The following is a 21,191-nucleotide window of genomic DNA, read 5'->3' as shown; positions in this document are numbered from 1 at the left end:
AGCAACCTGACCACAGGTTTCCGGTCTGATGCATTAGCGTGCATATGAATGGAAGTTTATGGGAAGAAAAGCCCAGTGTGACTGCAGCTTTATTAAATGCATTTTTACAGCTGCATGTTTTCAAAGTGTTCACAAATTTTAAGCGTACATCATTTAAAGAAAAAAATAAACTTTGCAGGTGTTTTCTAATCACTGTTTCATGAATGTGAGTGAGTTCTCGTGTTGAAGTAACCATCTCTAAGACTGTGAGGGTCGGAAGGGACTCCAGCTCCTTCTGCAGTTGGAAAGTTAAGACTATACTTTCAGTGATCATTTCTATAGCTCTTAACTAGGAAATGTGTTTCTAAAGTGATGAGTCTCCCAAACCACGATGATGGTTTTTGATACTCTTTTCTGAGTGTGAATCAGATGCAGAGAGTTGATTTAATTTACTTGCTCTGTATCATTGTTGAATTTACTTTGTTGTGTCTTACAACATAGGAGGAATAGAGTATGAACTGAGTGGTTCTTAATAAAGATATCACTATTAGACTTAACCATTTATCAATACTTTTCAATAAAATTTTTCAACATTGGTAACAATTATGGATTAGATCTTAGTTAATAAATTGTGAATTGGGCTGTATTTGATAAATAAAGTTCTGTTGTTGTTGTCAAACGAACAGTGATATAGGTGTAGACTTTAACAATGTGTATCTATATTTTGAATGCTAAAAATGTTACCACATAGAGTAGAAGTACACTTAAGTCTACAATTTAACCACTAAAATGTTAATCAAAGAATATTTATTTGAGGTACATCTATTGGTTGAAAACAAACCAAGAGTTGAGATTAATATGACGCTAATAAAAACAGTGAAGGGAAATTGGTAATACATATTTCATGGAAACCACATCCTAAAGAAATATCTTATTAAACATAACATTATTATTATGGTAGTGATGGGAGAAAATAGCTTTTCAAAGCTTCGAAACAAACCAATGAGCTAACTGCACAGCTAGTGTTCTTCAGCCAATTATATACTTTCTGTAAAAGTGCTCCGATCACAGCAAACACGATTGTAAATTCCAAAAACGCACCATGCTGCCTTTATGTGAGATGTGTTAAGTGTTTATCAGCCTGATAGTCATAGGGAAGAAGCTTTCCTTCAGCGGGCTGGTGAGTGATCGGATTCTGCAGAACTGTCTGCCTAAAGGTAGCAGAGAAAAAAGTCTATGGATTGGGTGGATAGTAGTGATGGGTCGTTCTATGAATCTTCAATATGACCAGAAACTACGAGTCCTCTCAGGGAGTGATTTGTTTATCCGCGCATGCGCACATTTGTGCAGGTGGTATCGTTCATTTCAAGTAATTTGAGTTGTTCATCACGGAAAAGCAGAAGCCAATCCTATGCGTTTAGAGCCGAAAAAAGAATTGATCCGTTCATCTCTCAAGTCCTCGGGTTTGAGTTATTCTGTCACGTGATGAACGAACGACTCAAGAACCAGAAGACTTGAAAGGTGAACTAATTATCATGGCTCCAATCGACTCAGACTCTGTACATTGGTCAAGATTATATGTGACTGTCAGTGTAACGTGAACAAAACACTGACATTTGAAGACATGAAGAGGTGAGCTGAGCAAAGAGACAAAAATACCTTCATAGACAAAAGAGCAGGTAAACATTGAATTATTATTTTCTCCTTCTTATAGTATTCTATTTATGACTTATTTGTCGTGTGGTCAACCTTTTTGGCTAGTTGTAGATGTGTTTGGAAATCACATACAAATATATTACACACAATTTACCAATTTAAGTTATTAACAAGAGTAAAACTACGGTCACACTAGAGTTTGTGTGTGCGATAATCTGTGTGGCGCAGTGAAAAGGGACGGGAATAAACAAGATTATTCAGCATTAAAAAAGAGAGCGATTGCTCCATGTTTTAAATTTCTGTCCAGAGAGGTCATGTTTTGATCCTCGATTGGTTTCATGCATTCAAGTGATGCGTTTTCGCAGGTCAGAGTTCACCAAGCTTGAACTTTGCACCGCAGCAACCTGTGAAACTTAAAGCATGACCACGTGTTTCCGGTTTGACGCATTCGCATGCGAATGAATGGAAGTCTTTGGAAGGAAAAGCCCAGTGTGACTGCAGCTTTATTACATGCATTTTTACAGCTGCATGTGTGAAAGTATTCACATATTTTAAGCGTACATCATTTTAAAAACAAAAACGTTGGAGGTGTTACTTTTCTAATCACTATTTCGTGCTTGTAAGTGAATGCTCGTGTTGAAGTAACCGTCACTGAGACAGTGAGGGTCAGAAGGGACTCCAGCTCCTTCTGCAGTTGGAAAGTTAAGACTATACTTTCAGGGATCATTTCTATAGTTGTTAACTAGGACATGTGTTTCTAAAGTGTGGAGTCTTCCAAACCACGATGATGATTCTTGATACTCTTTTCTGAGCCTGAATCAGATGCAGAGAAATGATTTAATTCATATTCTCTGTATCTTTGATGAATGTTCCTTGTTGTCTCTTACAACATAGGAGGAAAATAGTATGATCTGAGTGGTTCATAATAAACATATTATTAACATACCTAATATTCTGTAAATGCCTGTCAATAAATATTTTCAACATTATAAACATTTATGGATTTTATGGTAGTTAATAAATCATTAATTATGCTGTGTTTGATAATTAAAGTTCTGCTGTTTTTGTCAAGAGAATAATTATGTAGACTGAATAGGTATATAGCTATATAGTATAGGTGTAGACTTTAACAATGTGTATCTAGTAATTTGTAACATTTTAATAATGTTTTGGCAAGTTGAACCAAATTAACAAAATGACTCGAAAAAAGATTTGTTCATCTCGATGAACGAGACTGAAAGATCCGAGACAGTATAATGATCCGAACTTCCCATCACTAGTGGATTGAGTTGCTGATTATTCTCTTGACTTTCCTCATGCACTGCCTGGTGTAGATGTCCTGGAGGGAGGTTCATCCCCTACTACGCATCCAGCAGTTTGCACAATCCTATGTAGGCCTTTTTGTATTACTGCTGGTGCTGTTTCCATACAAGGTGGTGATACAGCCAGTAAGGATGCTCTCCTCAGTGTAGGTGTAGAACGAGCGAAGGATATGGGGGCTCGTTCTAAACCCCCTGAGACACCTGAGGAAGAAGAGCCATTGTTGTGCATTCCTCAGCACTGCATCTGTGTGAGCAGTCCATGTCAAATCCTCAGTGATGTGGACTCCAAGAAACTTAAAAGTGCTGACTCTCTCTACCGCCGTCCCTTTGATGGTGATAGGAGTGTGTTCTTTCTTCTCTCTCTTGAAATCCAACTCCAGCTTTTTGGTTTTGTTGATGTTGAGTGAGAGGTAGTTTTCTTGACACCACTGCGTCCAGTGTGCACCTCCTCTCTGTAGGTCGTCTCATCATTATTGGCAATTAGGCCCACCACCAAAGAAAAAGAAAAAAAAACACAGAGGAGAGGGTACATAATTACCAAATTACATACAAATATATTACACACAATTTACCAATTTAAGTTACTAACAAGAGTAAAGCTACGGTCACACTAGAGTTTGTGTGTGCGATATTCTGTGTGGCGCTGTGAAAAGGGACGGGAATAAACAAGATTATTCAGCATCAAAAAAGCGAGAGATTGCTCCATGTTCTAAATTTCTGTCCAGAGAGGTCATGTTTTGATCCTCGATTGGTCTCATGCAGTCGAGTGATGCGTTTTCGCAGGTCAGAGTTCACCAAGCTTGAACTTTGCACCGCAGCAACCGTGGTCATGCGAAACTTAAAGCATGACCACGTGTTTCCGGTTTGACGCATTCGCATGCGAATGAATGCAAGTCTTTGGGAGGAAAAACCCAGTGTGACTGCAGCTTTATTACATGCATTTTTACAGCTGCATGTGTTGAAAGTATTCACATATTTTAAGCGTACATCATTTTAAAAACAAAAACGTTGGAGGTGTTACTTTTCTAATCACTGTTTCGTGCTTGTGAGTGAGTTCTCGTGTTGAAGTAACCGTCACTGAGACATTGAGGGTCGGAAGGGACTCCAGCTCCTTCTGCAGTTGGAAAATTAAGACTATACTTTCAGGGATCATTTCTATAGTTTTAAACTAGGAAATGTGTTTCTAAAGTGTTGAGTCTCCCAAACCACCATGACGATTCTTGATGCTCTTTTCTGAGCGTGAATCAGATGCAGACAAATGATTTAATTCATATCCTCTGTATCATTGATGATTGTTCCTTGTTGTGTCATACAACAAAGGAGGAAAAGAGTATGATCTGAGTGGTTCTTAATAAAGATTTCAATATCATACTTAATATCCTGTAAATGCCTGTCAATTCAACATTATTATATTCAACATTATTAACTTTCATGGATTTTATGTTAGTTAATAAATCATGAATTGTGCTGAGTTTGATAATTAAAGCTCTGCTGTTTTTGTCAAATGTATCATCATGTAGACTGAATAGGTATATAGTATAAGTGTAGACTTTATCAATGTGTATCTAGATTTTAAATGCTAAAAATGTAACCACATAGAGTAGAAATACACTTAAGTCTACGTTTTAACCACTAAAATGTTAATCGAAGAATATTTATTTGAGGTACATCTATTGGTTGAAAACAAACCAAAAGTTGAGATTAATATGACGTGAATAAAAACAGTAAAGGGAAATTGGAAATACATATTTCTTGGAAACCACTTCCTTAAGAAATATCACATTAAACACAACATTATAATTACGGTAGTGATGGGTGAAAATAGCCTTTCAAAGCTTCGAAACAAACCAATGAGCTAACTGCATAGCTAGTGTTTTTCAGCCAATTATAAACTTTCGGTAAAAGTGGTCCGATCACACCGAATGCGATTTTACATTCCAAACAAGCATCATGCTGCCCTTTTTTACTGAAGTGTGGTACTGACAAAAATGGCAACTGAAACACATCTTCAAACTCTTCCAAACGTCAAGCACCTAAATGTCGCTTTTAGAAATACTGACCACTATATATTTAATCCAATAATAATTGCTTTGTTTTTTCAAAATCCTCGGATATGAGGATTCCATTTAACTGCCATCATTTGTGTGGAAATGATAAAACATATATAAAAATTATAACAAAAATAAGCAATTTTACATTTTTACTTTTTATTATTATTCTTTTTATTAACAAGAACCAGCATGTACACTTTTCTTATACAACAAAATTACTTTACATTTCTTAACAACAAAGGAATAAATAAGAAAAATAAAGAAAGAAAAATAAATCAAATCACATTTATTGTCACATCATCAGCAGCACGTGTGCTATGATGAATAAAAGCTTAGCTGCTAGCTCGAGACAAATACAAATAGTGTAAAACAGAGACATTGCAAAGTACAACAACATACAACAGCACACTTCCAAAAAAACAGGACAATGTAAAATTGGCAGTGTTGACAGTGATGTGTACAATGAACAGGTGTACCCATAGCTGTAGGCAGTATTGTTTTAAGTATGGATTGGTTAAGGTGCAGAGCATGCTACATATTGATGGTGTGCAGTGAGGGGTATGGAAGAGTCTGTGTGAGATGTGTTAAGCCTGATAGTCTGAGGGAAGAAGCTTTCCTTCAATCGGCTGGTGCGTCACCGGATTCTGCAGAACTGTCTGCCTAAAGGTAGCAGAGAATAAAATCTATGGCTTGGGTAGGTAGACTCGCTGATTATTCTTTTGGCTTTACTCATGCACTGCCTGGTGTAGAAGTCCTGGAGGGAGGGAGGTTCATCTCCTACTATGCGTCCAGCAGTTCACACAATCCTATGAAGGCCTTTGCGATTGCTGCTGGTGCTGTTTCCATACAAGGTGGCGAATGGAAGTCTATGGGAGAAAAAGCCCAGTGTGACTGCAGCTTTTTTAAATGCAGTTTTACAGCTGCATGTGTTGAAAGTGTTCACTTATTTTAAGCGTACATCATTTTAAAAACAAAAACGTTGCAGGTGTTACTTTTCTTATTACTGTTTCATGCATGCGAGTGAGTTCTCGTGTTGAAGTAACCGTCACTAAGACAGTGAGGGTCGGAAGGGACTCCAGCTCCTTCTGCAGTTGAAAAGTTAAGACTATACTTTCAGGGATCATTTCTATAGTTCTTAACTAGGAAATGTGTTTCTAAAGTGTTGAGTCTACCAAACCACGATGATGCTTCTTGATACTCTTTTCTGAGCATGAATCAGATACAGAGAGATGATTTAATTCATATTCTCTGTATCTTTGATGAATGTTCCTTGTTGTGTCTTACAGCATAGGAGGAAAAGAGTATGAACTGAGTGGATCTTAAAAAAGGTATTAATTTCATACTTAGCCTTCTATTAATACTTGTCAATGTATTTTATTAATATTGCTAGCAATTATGGATTTGCTCTTAGTTAATAAATCATAAATTAGGCTGTTTTAGATAATTAAAGTTATGCTGTTTTTGTCAAACAAACCGCGATGTAGGTGTAGACTTTAACAATGTGTATCTAGATTTAGTATGCTAAAAATATTACCACATAGAGTAGAAGTACACTGAAGTCTACATTTTAACAACTAAAATGTTAATCAAAGAATATTTATTTAAGGGTCATCTATTGGTTGAAAACAAACCAAAAGTTGAGATTAGTATGACGTGAATAAAAGCAGTAAAGGGAAATTGGAAATACATATTTCATGGAAACCACATCCTAAAGAAATATCACATTAAACACAACATTATAATTACGGTAGTGATGGGTGAAAATAGCCTTTCAAAGCTTCGAAACAAACTAATGAGCTAACTGCACAGCTAGTGTTCTTCAGCCAATGATAAACTTTGTGTAAAAGTGCTGGCGAGGCAGTGGCGCAGTGGGTAGTGCTGCCGCCTCAAAGCAAGAAGGTCGCTGGGTTGCTGGTTTGAACCTCGGCATTTTTGTGTGAAGTTTGCATGTTCTCCCTGCCTTTGCGTGGGTTTCCTCCGGGTGCTCTGGTTTCCCCCACAGTCCAAAGACATGCGGTACAGGTGAATTGATAGACTAAATTGTCCGTAGTGTATGAGTGTGTGTGTGGATGTTTCCCAGGCATGGGTTGCGGCTGGAAGGGCATCCGCTGTGTAAAAACTTGCTGGATAACTTGGGGGTTCATTCCGCTGTGGCGACCTCGGATTAATAAAGGGACTAAGCTGACAAGAAAATGAATGAATGAATGTAAAAGTGCTCTGATCACAGTGAACACAATTTTAAATTCCAAAAATGCAACATGCTGCCTTTATGTGAGATGTGTTAAGTGTTTATCAGCCTGATAGTCAGAGGGAAGAAGCTTTTCCTTCAGCCGGCTGGTGCGTGACCGGATTCTGCAGAACTGTCTGCCTAAAGGTAGCAGAGAGAAAAGTCTATGGCTTGGGTGGATATTAGTGATGGGTTGTTCATGAACGATTTGTTCATTTTGAACGAATTTTCAATATGACTCAGAAACTACGAGTCCTCTCAAGGAGGGATTCGTTCATCCGCACATGCGCACATTTGTGCAGGTGGTATCGTTCATTTCAAGTATTTTGAGTTGTTCAACGCGGAAAGGCAGAAGCCAATCATACGTTTAGAGCCAGAAAAGAATTGATTCGTTCATTTCTCGAGTCCTCGGGTTTGAGTCGTGATGAACGAACCACTCAAGAACCAGAAGACTTGAAAGGTGAACTAATCATCATGGCTCCAATCGACTCAGACTGTGTACATTGGTTCAGATTATATGTGACTGTCAGTGTAACGTGAACAAAACACTGACATTTAAAGACATGAAGAGGTGAGCTGTGCAAAGAGACAAAAATACCTTTATAGACAAAAGAGCAGGTAAACATCTTATCATTTTTTTCTCCTTATAGTATTATATTTATGACTTATTTGTCGTGTGATCAACCTTTTTTGCTAGTTGTAGATGTGTTTGAAAGTAATTCGTAAGATTTTAATAATATTTTGGCAAGTTGAACCAAATGAACCGAAAAAAGATTTGTTCATCTTGATGAAGGAGACTGAAAGATCTGAGTCAGTTAAATGATCCGAACTTCCCATCACTAGTGGATAGAGTCGCTGATGATTCTCTTGGCTTTCCTCATGCACTGCAGTGGAGTAGATGTTCTGGGGGGGGAGGAAGGTTCATCTCCTACTATACATCCAGCAGTTCGCACAATCCTATGTTGGCCTTTGGGATTGCTGTCAGTGCTGTTTTCATACAATGTGGTGATACAGCCAGTCAGGATGCTCTCCACAGTGCAGGTGTAGAAAGAGCGGAGGATATGGGGGCTCATTACAAACCCCCTGAGATGCCTGAGGAAGAAGAGGCGTTGTTGTGCCTTCCTCAGCACTGTATCTGTTTGAGCAGTCCATGTCAAATTCTCAGCGATGTGGATTCAAAGAAACTTGAAAGTGCTGATTCTACCCGTGTCATTTTGATAGTGATAAGAGTGTGTTCTTTTTTGTCTCTCTTGAAATCCACCTCCAGCTTCTTGATTATGTTGATGCTGAGTGAGAAATGGTTTCCCTGAAACCTCTGCGTCAGAGTGTGCACCTCCTCTCTGTAGGTCGTCTTATCATTGTTGGCGATTAGGCCCACCACCAAAGAAAAAAAAAAAAAAAAACACAGAGGAGAGGGTACATAATTATCAAATTACATAAAAATATATTACGCACAATTTACCAACTTTAGCTAATACCAAGAGTTGTAAACTGCATTTTACAGCTGCATGTGTTCAAAGTGTTCACATATTTTAAGCGTACATCATTTTAAAAACAAAGACGTTGCAGGTGTTTTTTTCTAATCGTTGTTTCGTGCATGTGAGTGAATGCTCGTGTTGAAGTAACCGTCACTAAGACAGTGAGGGTTGGAAGGGACTGCACCTCCTTCTGCAGTTAGAAAGTTAAGACTATACTTTCAGGGATCATTTCTATAGTTCTTAACTAGGAAATGTGTTTCTTAAGTGATGAGTCTCCCAAACCACGATGATGATTCTTGATACTCTTTTCAGAGTATGAATCAGATGTAGAGAGATGATTTGATTCATATGCTCTGTATCATTGATGAATGTTCTTTGTTGCATCTTACAACATAGGAGGAAAAGAGTACAAATTGAGTGGTTTTTAATAAACGTATCAACATCAGATTTAACCTACTGTAAATATTTGTTAATAAATTTTGTTCATGGTGTTATCAACAATGGATTTGACGTGAATTAATAAGTTGTGAACTTTGCTGTAGTTGATAATTAAAGCTCTATTGATCTTGTCTAACGAATTACTTTATAGGTGTAGACTTTAACAATGTGTATCTAGATTTTGAATGCTAAAGTTGTTACCACATAGAGTAGAAGTAAACTTGAGTCTATAATTTAACAACTAAAATGTTGATCAAAGAATATTTATTTAAGGTAAATCTATTGGTAGAAAACAAACCAAGAGTTGAGATTAGTATGACGCGAATAAAAGCAGTAAAGGGAAAATGGAAATACATATTTCATGGAAACCACATCTTAAAGAAATATCACATTAAACACAACATTATAATTACGGTAGTGATGGGTGAAAATAGCCTTTCAAAGCTTCGAAACAAACCAATGAGCTAACTGCATAGCTAGTGTTTTTCAGCCAATGATAAACTTTTAGTAAAAGTGCTCCAATCACAGTGAATGCGATTTTACATTTCAAAAACGCACCATTCTGCCATTGTGTGAGGTGTGTTAAGTGTTCATGACCCTGATAGTCAGAGGGAATAAACTTTCCTTCAGCCGGCTGGTGCGTGACTGGATTCTGCAGAACTGTCTGCCTGAAAGTAGCAGAGAGAAATGTCTATGGCTATGTCTATGATATTGTTCATTTCATGTATTTTGATTTGTTCAATGCGGAAAGGCAGAAGCCTATCATATGTGTTTAGAGCCGGAAAAAGACTTGATCTGTTCATCTCTCGAGTCCTCTATTGGTTTTGAGTCATTCGTTCCTCACGGGCCAATCATATGCGTTTAGAGCCGGAAAAAGAATTGAACCATTCAACTCTCGAGTCTTTGTGTTTGAGTCATTCTGTCACATGATGAACGAACGACTCAAGAACCAGAAGACTTGAAAGGTGAACTAATCATCATGCCTCCAATCGACTCAGACTGTGTACATTGGTTCAGATTATATGTGACTGTCAGTGTAACGTGAACAAAACACTGACATTTAAAGACATGAAGAGGTGAGCTGTGCAAAGAGACAAAAATACCTTCATAGACAAAAGAGCAGGTAAACATCTTATTATTTTTTTCTCCTTCTTATAGTATTCTATTTATGACTTATTTGTCATGTGATCAACCTTTTTTGCTAGTTGTAGATGTGTTTGGAAGTAATTCGTAACATTTTAATAATATTTTGGCAAGTTGAACCAAATGAACCAAATGACTCGAAAAAAGATTTGTTCATCTTGATGAAGGAGACTGAAAGATCTGAGTCAGTTAAATGATCCGAACTTCCCATCGCTAGTGGATAGAGTCGCTGATGATTCTCTTGCAGTGGTGTAGATGTTCTGGGGGGGAGGGAGGTTCATCTCCTACTATACATCCAGCAGTTCGCACAATCCTATGTTGGCCTTTAGGATTGCTGTTAGTGCTGTTTCCATACAAGGTGGTGATACAGCCAGTCAGGATGCTCTCCACAGTGCAGGTGTAGAATGAGCGGAGGATATGGGGGCTTATTAAAAATCCCCTGAGATGTCTGAGGAAGAAGAGGCGTTGTTGTGCCTTCCTTAGCGCTATATCTGTTAGAGCAGTCCATGTCAATTTCTCAGCAATGTGGACTCAAGGAAACTTGAAAGTGCTGATTCTACCCGTGTGATTTTGAAGGTGATAAGAGTGTGTTCTTTCTTCTCTCTTTAGAACTCCACCTCCAGCTTCTTGATTTTGTTGATGCTAAGTGAGAGATGGTTTTCCTGACCTCACTGCGTCAGAGTGTGCACCTCCTCTCTGTAGGTCGTCTTATCATTGTTGGCGATTAGGCCCACCACCAAAGAAAAAGAAAATTAAAAAATAATAATAAAAACACAGAGGAGAAGGTACATAATTATCAAATTACATAAAAATATATTACGCACAATTTACCAACTTTAGCTATTAACAAGAGTTGTAAACTGCATTTTACAGCTGCATGTGTTGAAAGTGTTCACATATTTTAAGCGTACATCATTTTAAAAACAAAGACGTTGCAGGTGTTTTTTTTCTAATCGTTGTTTCGTGCATGTGAGTGAATGCTCGTGTTGAAGTAACCGTCACTAAGACAGTGAGGGTCGGAAGGGACTGCACCTCCTTCTGCAGTTGGAAAGTTAAGACTATACTTTTAGGGATCATTTCTATAGTTCTTAACTAGGAAATGTGTTTCTTAAGTGATGAGTCTCCCAAACCACGATGATGATTCTTGATACTCTTATCAGAGCATGAATCAGATTTAGAGAGATGATTCGATTCATATGCTCTGTATCTTTGATGAATGTTCTTTGTTGCATCTTACAAAATAGGAGGAAAAGAGTATGAACTGAGTGGTTTTTATTATATGTGTCAACATCAGATTTAATCTACTGTAATTAATTGTTAATAAATTTTGTTGACGGCGTTATCAACAATAGATTCGACGTGATTTAATAAGTTGTGAACTTTGCTGTATTTGATAATTAAAGCTTTATTGATCTTGTCCAACGAATTACTTTATAGGTGTAGACTTTAACAATGTGTATCTAGATTTTGAATGCTAAAGTTGTTACCACATAGAGTAGAAGTAAACTTGTGTCTATAATTTAACCACTAAAATGTTGATCAAAGAATATTTATTTAAGGTAAATCTATTGGTAAAAAACAAACCAAGAGTTGAGATTAGTATGACGCGAATAAAAGCAGTAAAGGGAAAATGGAAATACATATTTCATGGAAACCACATCTTAAAGAAATATCACATTAAACACAACATTATAATTACGGTAGTGATGGGTGAAAATAGCCTTTCAAAGCTTCGAAACAAACCAATGAGCTAACTGCATAGCTAGTGTTTTTCAGCCAATGATAAACTTTTAGTAAAAGTGCTCCAATCACAGTGAACGCGATTTTTCATTTTAAAAATGCACCATTCTGCCATTGTGTGAGGTGTGTTGTGTTCATCACCCTGATAGTCAGAGGGAATAAACTTTTCTTCAGCCGGCTGGTGCATGACTGGATTCTGCAGAACTGTCTGCCTGAAAGTAGCAGAGAGAAATGTCTATGGCTATGTCTATGGTATTGTTCATTTCAGGTATTTTGATTTGTTCAATGCGGAAAGGCAGAAGCCTATCATATGTGTTAAGAGCCGGAAAAATAATTGATCTGTTCATCTCTCGAGTCCTCTATTGGGTTTGAGTCATTCGTTCCTCACGGGCCAATCATATGCGTTTAGAGCCGGAAAAAGAATTGAACCATTCAACTCTCGAGTCTTTGTGTTTGAGTCATTCTGTCACGTTATGAACGAACGACTTAAGAACCAGAAGACTTGAAAGGTGAACTAATCATCATGGCTCCAATCGACTCAGACTGTGTACATTGGTTCAGATTATATGTGACTGTCAGTGTAACGTGAACAAAACAGTGACATTTAAAGACATGAAGAGGTGAGCTGAGCAAAGAGACAAAAATACCTTCATAGACAAAAGAGCAGGTAAACATCTTATTATTTTTTTCTCCTTCTTAAAGTATTCTATTTATGACTTATTTGTCGTGTGATCAACCTTTTTTGCTAGTTGTAGATGTGTTTGGAAGTAATTCGTAACATTTTAATAATATTTTGGCAAGTTGCACCAAATGACTCGAAAAAAGATTTGTTCATCTTGATGAAGGAGACTGAAAGATCTGAGTCAGTTAAATGATCCGAACTTCCCATCACTAGTGGATAGAGTCGCTGATGATTCTCTTGGCTTTCCTCATGCACTGCAATGGTGTAGATGTTCTGGGGGGGAGGGAGGTTCTTCTCCTACTATACATCCAGCAGTTCGCACAATCCTATGTTGGCCTTTGGGATTGCTGTTAGTGCTGTTTCCATACAAGGTGGTGATACAGCCAGTCAGGATGCTCTCCACAGTGCAGGTGTAGAATGAGCGGAGAATATGGGGGCTCACTACAAACCCCCTGAGATGCAAGAGGAAGAAGAGGCATTGTTGTGCCTTCCTCAGCATTGTATCTGTTTGAGCAGTCCATGTCAAATTCTCAGCAATGTGGACTCAAAGAAACTTGAAAGTGCTGATTCTACCCATGTAATTTTGATGGTGATAAGAGTGTGTTCTTTCTTCTCTCTCTTGAAAGCCACCTCCAGCTTCTTGATTTTGTTGATGCTAAGTGAGAGGTGGTTTTCCTGACACCACTGCGTCAGAGTGTGCACCTCCTCTCTGTAGGTCGTCTTATCATTGTTGGCGATTAGGCCCACCACCAAAAAAAAAGAAAATTAAAAAAAATAAATAAAAACAGAGGAGAGGGTACATAATTATCAAATTACATAAAAATATATTACGCACAATTTACCAACTTTAGCTATTAACAAGAGTTGTAAAATGCATTTTACAGCTGCATGTGTTCAAAGGGTTCACATATTTTAAGCGTACATCATTTTAAAAACAAAGACGTTGCAGGTGTTATTTTTCTAATCGTTGTTTCGTGCATGTGAGTGAATGCTCGTGTTGAAGTAACCGTCACTAAGACAGTGAGGGTTGGAAGGGACTGCACCTCCTTCTGCAGTTGGGAAGTTAAGACTATACTTTCAGGGATCATTTCTATAGTTCTTAACTAGGAAATGTGTTTCTAAAGTGATGAGTCTCCCAGACCACGATGATGATTCTTGATACTCTTTTCAGAGCATGAATCAGATGTAGAGAGATGATTTGATTCATATACTCTATATCATTGATGAATGTTCTTTGTTGTATTTTACAACATAGGAGGAAAAGAGTATAAACTGAGTGGATTTCAATAAACGTATCAACATCAGGTTTAACCTTCTGTAAATGTTTGTTAATAAATTTTGTTGACAGTGTTATCAACAATTGATCTGACATGAATTAATAAGTTGTGAACTTCGCTGTATTTGATAATTAAAGCTCTATTGATCTTGTCTAACGAATTACTTTATAGGTGTAGACTTTAACAATGTGTATATAGATTTTGAATGCTAAAGTTGTTACCACATAGAGTAAAAATAAACTTGAGTCTATAATTTAACCACTAAAATGTTGATCAAAGAATATTTATTTAAGGTAAATCTATTGGTAGAAAACAAACCAAGAGTTGAGATTATTATGACGCGAATAAAAGCAGTAAAGGGAAAATGGAAATACATATTTCATGGAAACCACATCCTAAAGAAATATCACATTAAACACAACATTATAATTACGGTAGCGATGGGTGAAAATAGCCTTTCAAAGCTTCGAAACAAACCAATGAGCTAACTGCATAGCTAGTGTTTTTCAGCCAATGATAAACTTTTAGTTAAAGTGCTCCAATCACATTGAACGCGATTTTACATTTCAAAAACGCACCATTCTGCCATTGTGTGAGGTGTGTTGTGTTCATCACCCTGATAGTCAGAGGGAATAAACTTTCATTCAGCCGGCTGGTGCGTGACTGGATTCTGCAGAACTGTCTGCCTGAAAGTAGCAGAGAGAAAAGTCTATGGTTATGTCTATGATATTGTTCATTTCATGTATTTTGATTTGTTCAATGCGGAAAGGCAGAAGCCTATCATATGTGTTTAGAGCCGGAAAAAGAATTGATCTGTTCATCTCTCGAGTCCTCTATTGGGTTTGAGTCATTCGTTTCTCACGGGCCAATCATATGCGTTTAGAGCCGGAAAAAGAACTAAACCATTCAACTCTCGAGTCTTTGTGTTTGAGTCATTCTGTCACATGATGAACGAACGACTCAAGAACCAGAAGACTTGAAAGGTGAACTAATTATCATGGCTCCTATCAACTCAGACTGTGTACATTGGTTCAGATTATATGTGACTGTCAGTGTAACGTGAACAAAACACTGACATTTGAAGACATGAAGAGGTGAGCTGTGCAAAGAGACAAAAATACCTTCATAGACAAAAGAGCAGGTAAACATTGAATTATTATTCTTTTCTTCTTATAGTTTTCTATTTACGACTTATTTGTCATGTAATCAACCTTTCTGGCTAGTTGTAGATGTGTTTGGAAGCAATTCGTAACATTTTATTAATATTTTGGCAAATTGAACCAAATGAAGGAAATGACTCGAAAAAAGATTTGTTCATCTCGATGAACGAGACTCAAGGACCCGAGTCAGTAAAATGATCTGAACTTCCCATCACTAGCTGAGAATAGGTATAAACAGAAGACTGAATGTGTAGACAAACGTAACAACACTTTTAATTGATTAATCTTGAAATAAGCAATGTTAGAAAATGATTGCTTTTACACTTAATTTAAGTATGTATTTTGTTGAAGCAATCAGCTGTGTAATGCTGATAATGAATTTGAAAAAAGTCTTCAAGTTTGGATTTATGCATTATATCCATTTACACAGGATAATACATATAGGGCTCTATTTTAACAATCTAGGCGCAAAGTCTAAAGCAATTGATGCTAACGTAATAAGGGCACGTCCAAGTCCACTTTTTTAAGGATGGAAAAATACAGTTGTGCCCCAGAGCATGGTCAGAGTTGTGCTTATTCTCTTAATGAGTTAAGGATGTGTTTTGAGAATAACCTGCATTAAACTAATTAGAGGCCCCATTTACACTAATGCGTTTTAGTTTGAAAACGCATACATTTTTCTACGGTTACGCCATCCGTCTACACTACGCCGGAGTTCTCGAGCGCCGAAAACGGAGCGTTTCGAAAACGCTGGAGAGGCCCTTTTCACTCTGAAATGCTGCTGCTCCGTCTCAGTGTGGATGGAGGAAAACGGAGACATCTGAAAACGGAGGTGGGGCTGCAGAGATTCGCCTTTCTGATTGGGGCTTTTCCTCAATATTAAGTAGCCCCAACACACAGTTCAGTCTCGCATCCTCTCCGTGTAAGTTCAGACCTCACAAGTTTGATCAAGGCTGCAGTCTCTTCTTCTCAGTTTGATATGGAAAACCGAGGACACGGGTAAATCTTCAAAGGGAACAGTGTATTTTATAACTTCATTCACATCACTTTGGCTACGTTGTTTCACTTTCTCAACAATAAAATGTAAACATGATATAAGGAACTGCCTATTTTCATTTTAATATTAACAACTAAACAGACAGCAGAAATGTTGAGGCGCCGTGCTGCATTTATGAGCGTCATCTTCACTGTGTGGATATTTATAACAAAACGGTAATAATAACTGTCTCCTTTCAATTTCAGTGAAAATACAAAACATACTCTCTCTTTTGCTGAATATAAGTTTTAATAATCGATAATGGCCATTATAAAAGTATAACATACAATAAGTTTATACATTATAGGAAATAAAGGCAAGCGATCAGTCAATATACAGAATAGGCTACGTGGTTACATTAATCATTAACTTATCTTTGCGCTCAGCCAAAACACGTTACCTGAGAACAAGTAATAGATTCCAATGACCAAAGTCAGGGAATATGTCGTTTGATAAAGACAACAAGATGAATAAAATATCCCGTTTAATAAATATAGTGAGATTAGTTTTAGTGGGAAATGCTTGATGAGAAGTCCGACTAGCAGAGCTCTCATCTGGGTAGATGGGCTGCAGCTCTTGCCAAAGAGTGTGTGTGTGGTCACGTGATGTGCGTTTTCAGCGTTTTGGTGTGGACGGAGAGCAGTTCAGAAACGCTGGGTAAAACGCGAGTGTGGACGCGGATCGTTTTCATTCTAAAATGCCGTTTTAAAACTAAAACGCACTAGTGTAAACGGGGCCAGAGTCTCATCTCCCATTCCCTTTAAGAGTCAGTTATGTCGTGCCATGATGCATTTGCCATTTACATGGTGAACTTTGTAAGTGGAAAACTTCATGGTTTACTATCCAGAAAACAGTAAAACAGACCATCTGCAGTGCAAGATAAAGATTGAGCCTTCTCCATTTGGCCTCTTTACTTACTCTTTACTTTACTTTTACACTTTGCTCTGTTACTTTTGTGGATAAAGAAATTTTAGAAAACTAGAGTTGTTCTGGTATAAAAATAGCAACAAATCGCTCCATCCACATCTTGGGCCTTATTGCACTGGGTGTATGAGAGGACCCGTAATGTTTTCAAGTTCCCACACAGTTTTTAACTTATATACTTAGCAACTCTTACAATATATTTGAATATTCTTGGATTTATAAGAAGTATTGCATTTGCATTCCATACCAGATGCAATGGCAAACTTTTAATATCTGTGTATAAATAAAATAAACAGTTAAACAAAGACAATCAGTCTACTCTGTTGCTTGTGCATTTCAAAGGTGCTCATTTCACTGGATTTGTTGTTGCTAATTAAAATGTCTAGAATACAAATCATTTGAACCGTGAGTCTGTTCATCTTTAAATATTTATGTACAGCCACAGTTTTCCTTGTGGTATAATTTGCCTCTGCAGTAGATGAAATGATATGCGAGTAATGGTGTGTGACACTTTAATATGACCAAATTCATTTATTTTCTTTTATTAATAGATCCAATAAAGTCGTATGACATAGAGAGAAAACGGAAAGCAATTGCATTTTAGCACTTGGTTCACTCAAGCATGTTTTACACATATGTAGCTGCGAGCATAAGCTGTGACTGTAACATTTGTGTGTTTATGATATGGTTAGTTGTAAACTGCTACCATTAGTTTACTTACGTTTTAATTGACATATGGTGTAAACAAATGGAGGATATGCCTTATTTTCCTCTGCTGGCTTGGCTCGAGTTGACATTTAGTTTAGAATTAAAAAACACTGTAGCCTGTGCACTGTGTGCTAAGCTAATGACTTTGGTTTGTGAATTATATCACGTTTTCTATTAGGAAGGAGGGGTTTAAAAAATATATGTAAATATTAGGCTAAATAAAATAGTTTCACATTCATAGCACCCTCCAACCAATTAGCCAAATGTATATACTGTAGCTCGTTTAAGCTCCATATAGTCCCTTGTCAGCATCAGCATATCAAAGCATATTGCTAGCTTGTTTGGTCTTTTTCATTGAATATCTACTCATTCATTATTGTATGTACTGTATGTATGTATGTGTAGAGATTCTGATGAAATTTTAGATTGCAAACAAGCAGAGTCAATGTTGATATGGTGCACAAACCACAAAAAAAAAATGGGATAAGATATGCTTTTTTGGTATATTAAATATTAGCACAAATACCAGTACACATATTACCTCATACTGTACCTTATTTAAAATCACAAGGAAATTCACTCTATGACAACAAGCAGATTGTTAGGTTCTGTAGAGATCAAACTATACTGTAGCTTTAATTTAAGAAAATGTTCCTTATTGTACATCCAGTTTAAGTTGGAAGATGTGATTATATTAATGTGAAACACTTAAATTCGGATACATGGAAATGATATATGGTGTACCTCAAACACTATTGTTTCCTCATTCATTCTCATGTAAATCCCATAAGTGTAAAATCCTGATAAAAAAACAAAACACAGACTGTTATTGCCCCTGATGTCCCACAGCATGGCATATATTGGGAATATGTATTGTGTATTTATATACCGCATTTGTCACATTTACACCCAAAGCACTTTATAACCATGAGGGGGGTCTCTCCACACCACCACCAGTGTGCAGCATCCACTTAGATGATGCGACGACAGCCACAGGACAATGGCACCAGTAAGCTCACCACACACCAGCTATTGGTGGAGTGGTGGACACTGATAAAGCCAATTCGGTGGATGGGAATAATTGGGCGGCCATCATGGGTAAGGGCCTATGGGGGGAATTAAGCCAGGTCACTAGGGTTATACCCCTACTGTTTACGAGAAGCGCCATGGGATTTTTAATAACCACAGAGAGTCAGGACCTCGGTTTACCCTCTCATCCGAAAGACGGTGCCCACTGACAATATAGTGTCCCCTTCACTATACTGGGGCATTAGGACTCACACAGTCCACATGTTGCGCGCCCCCTGCTGGCCTCACTAACACCACTTCCAACAGCAACCTAGTTTTCCCATGTGGTATAGTAACCTGTTTGGGGCTGCAGGGTGATATGGCTGTGGCATTGGAGTAACACTTTAATTCAAACTTACTACCCCAAATCAGAAAATGTTGGGACAGTATAGAAAGCAAAAATAAAAAAAGAAAGTAGTGATTTCCAAATTTACTTTGACTTGCATTGCAGACAATATGTACACAAAATATTTCATGTTTTGTCTGGTCAACATCAATTTATTTGTAAATATACATCTTTTTCTGTCATCTAGACTTTCAACACATGTAAAACAAAAACAAAAAGTTGTGACAGGAGCAGTTTAGGGCTGTTAATCAGGTAAATTAATTATGATTTGGTACAAAAGCAGCATTCAAGAAAGGTCTAGTCCTTTAGGAGCAAAGATGGGCTGAGGATCGAGAGGGGTCTGGCTACATACTCGGTGCAGTCCAATCTGAGCTGCATCCAATGCTTTTTAATGTGCTCACCTAACCCCACCCCTAACCCTACCCATCACAGTGACGTCACTCACTCCATTAAGTGCATTGTGTCTGACAGTGCATCGCTGAGTGATGCAATCTCAGCTTACGTCATAAAGGCAGCATCCAAATACTATTGTGACGATTGTCAGTTTTCAAACAAATATGTAAGAAAATTATTTAAATATTTAAAAACAACGTTTCTTAAAGAAATATAGGAAGATGTTTGGAGATTTGACCTTCAACACTGCAAAAAATAATTAAAAGATTGAAGGAATCTGGAGGAATTTCAGTGCGTAAAGGACAAGGGTGCAAGCCTGAGCTAAACAACCGTGATCTCCGATCCTTCAGGTGGTACTGCATCAAGAATCATCATTCTTCTATAAGTGAAATCACCACATGGGCTCAGGACTACTTTGGCAAACCTTTGTCAAGTATCACAATACATAGTTATACCCACAATTGCCAGTGAAAACTGTACTGTGACAAAAGGAAGCCCTATGTTAACAGTGTCCATGAGCGCCGTCAACTTCTCTGGGATAATGATGGGATGGACCATCACACAGTGAAAACCTGTACTGTGGTCAGATGAATCAGTATTTCAGGGTTTTTTTTTTTTTTTTTTTTTTTTTGAGAAATGGACGCTGTGTGCTCCGGGCCAAAAAAAGAAAAACTTCATCCAGACTGTTACTAGCAACAAGTCCAAAAGCCAGGGTCTGCCATGGGTTGTGTCATTGCCCTTGGCAAGCACTTTTGTGGTGGCACCACTAATGCTGAAAAGTACTTAGAGATTGTGGAGCACAATATGCTGCCTTCTTTTCCAGGGACGCCGATGCACATTTCAACAAGACAAGGCAAAACCACATTCTGCACACATTAAAAAGTCCTGGCTGCAGAGTAAGAGTCTACAATAGAGCAGTGGTTCTCAAACTGTGGTACGTGGTAGGCAGGCTTCCTTCTAGTGTATTACGCAGAGGATTCACAGAATAATTAAAGTAAAATGTTTAAACGTTGATGCTTATTAATTCATTAAGAGTGCAGTGTTAATGTTCAAACTATTTCTAATGTTTAATGGCTGACAATAATAAATATACTTAATAATAGGAATTAATCTGCCTCTTTTTTTGAACTGTGCAGAACTGTAGTTGCTACTATGCTACTGTACTTCAATGCCGGTCCTTATGGTGGTACTTGGAGAGCCAATTTTTTTTTTTAAGCGGTACAACAATGACCCTGTCCTGTTGCCACCTTAAGACTTGTATGCAGGAAGAATGGAAAAAATTGCACCTGAAACACTTCATCACTTGGTGTCTTCAGTCCCTAAATGTCTTTTAAGTGTTATGAAAAGGAATGGCAACATTACAACGTGATAAATGCTTTACTGTTCCAACTCTGTTTGAAATGTGTTGGAAGAACCAAAATTGGAATGTGTGTTTATAAAAAAATAAATAAATAAAAATCAATAAACCACATTAAATAGTATGCTGTTGAATTTTCTGCAATGAAATACAAGTATTTTGTGTACTTTGAAGGCAAATTGTGGAGTGTTTCTTAATCCTGGACC

At 37.5% G+C, this 21,191-nt stretch overlaps 7 non-coding genes across 7 annotated transcripts; all 7 read left to right on the top strand.

Annotated features, from left to right (window-relative positions):
- The first annotated feature begins 290 nt into the window (after positions 1-290).
- LOC137489988 (small nucleolar RNA U3) lies at positions 291-506 on the top strand. The gene has a single exon (XR_011016153.1). It is a non-coding gene; the product is annotated as a small nucleolar RNA U3 (small nucleolar RNA).
- A 1,833-nt stretch (positions 507-2,339) lies between these two features.
- Positions 2,340-2,555, top strand: LOC137489986 (small nucleolar RNA U3). The gene has a single exon (XR_011009333.1). It is a non-coding gene; the product is annotated as a small nucleolar RNA U3 (small nucleolar RNA).
- A 1,532-nt stretch (positions 2,556-4,087) lies between these two features.
- On the top strand, positions 4,088-4,303 carry LOC137489991 (small nucleolar RNA U3). Its single transcript, XR_011009338.2, has one exon. It is a non-coding gene; the product is annotated as a small nucleolar RNA U3 (small nucleolar RNA).
- A 1,806-nt stretch (positions 4,304-6,109) lies between these two features.
- LOC137489989 (small nucleolar RNA U3) lies at positions 6,110-6,325 on the top strand. Its single transcript, XR_011009336.2, has one exon. It is a non-coding gene; the product is annotated as a small nucleolar RNA U3 (small nucleolar RNA).
- Positions 6,326-8,919: 2,594 nt separating this feature from the next.
- LOC137489987 (small nucleolar RNA U3) lies at positions 8,920-9,135 on the top strand. The gene has a single exon (XR_011016152.1). It is a non-coding gene; the product is annotated as a small nucleolar RNA U3 (small nucleolar RNA).
- Positions 9,136-11,348: 2,213 nt separating this feature from the next.
- LOC137489992 (small nucleolar RNA U3) lies at positions 11,349-11,564 on the top strand. Its single transcript, XR_011016151.1, has one exon. It is a non-coding gene; the product is annotated as a small nucleolar RNA U3 (small nucleolar RNA).
- A 2,217-nt stretch (positions 11,565-13,781) lies between these two features.
- LOC137489990 (small nucleolar RNA U3) lies at positions 13,782-13,997 on the top strand. The gene has a single exon (XR_011016149.1). It is a non-coding gene; the product is annotated as a small nucleolar RNA U3 (small nucleolar RNA).
- The last annotated feature ends 7,194 nt before the right edge of the window (positions 13,998-21,191 follow it).

The sequence above is a fragment of the Danio rerio genome, chromosome 1 (genome assembly GCF_049306965.1).
Source record: "Danio rerio strain Tuebingen ecotype United States chromosome 1, GRCz12tu, whole genome shotgun sequence".
Lineage (NCBI taxonomy): Eukaryota > Metazoa > Chordata > Actinopteri > Cypriniformes > Danionidae > Danio > Danio rerio.
The sequence above is the reverse complement of the archived record's forward strand: the minus strand, read 5'-3'. Positions and strand labels throughout refer to the sequence as shown.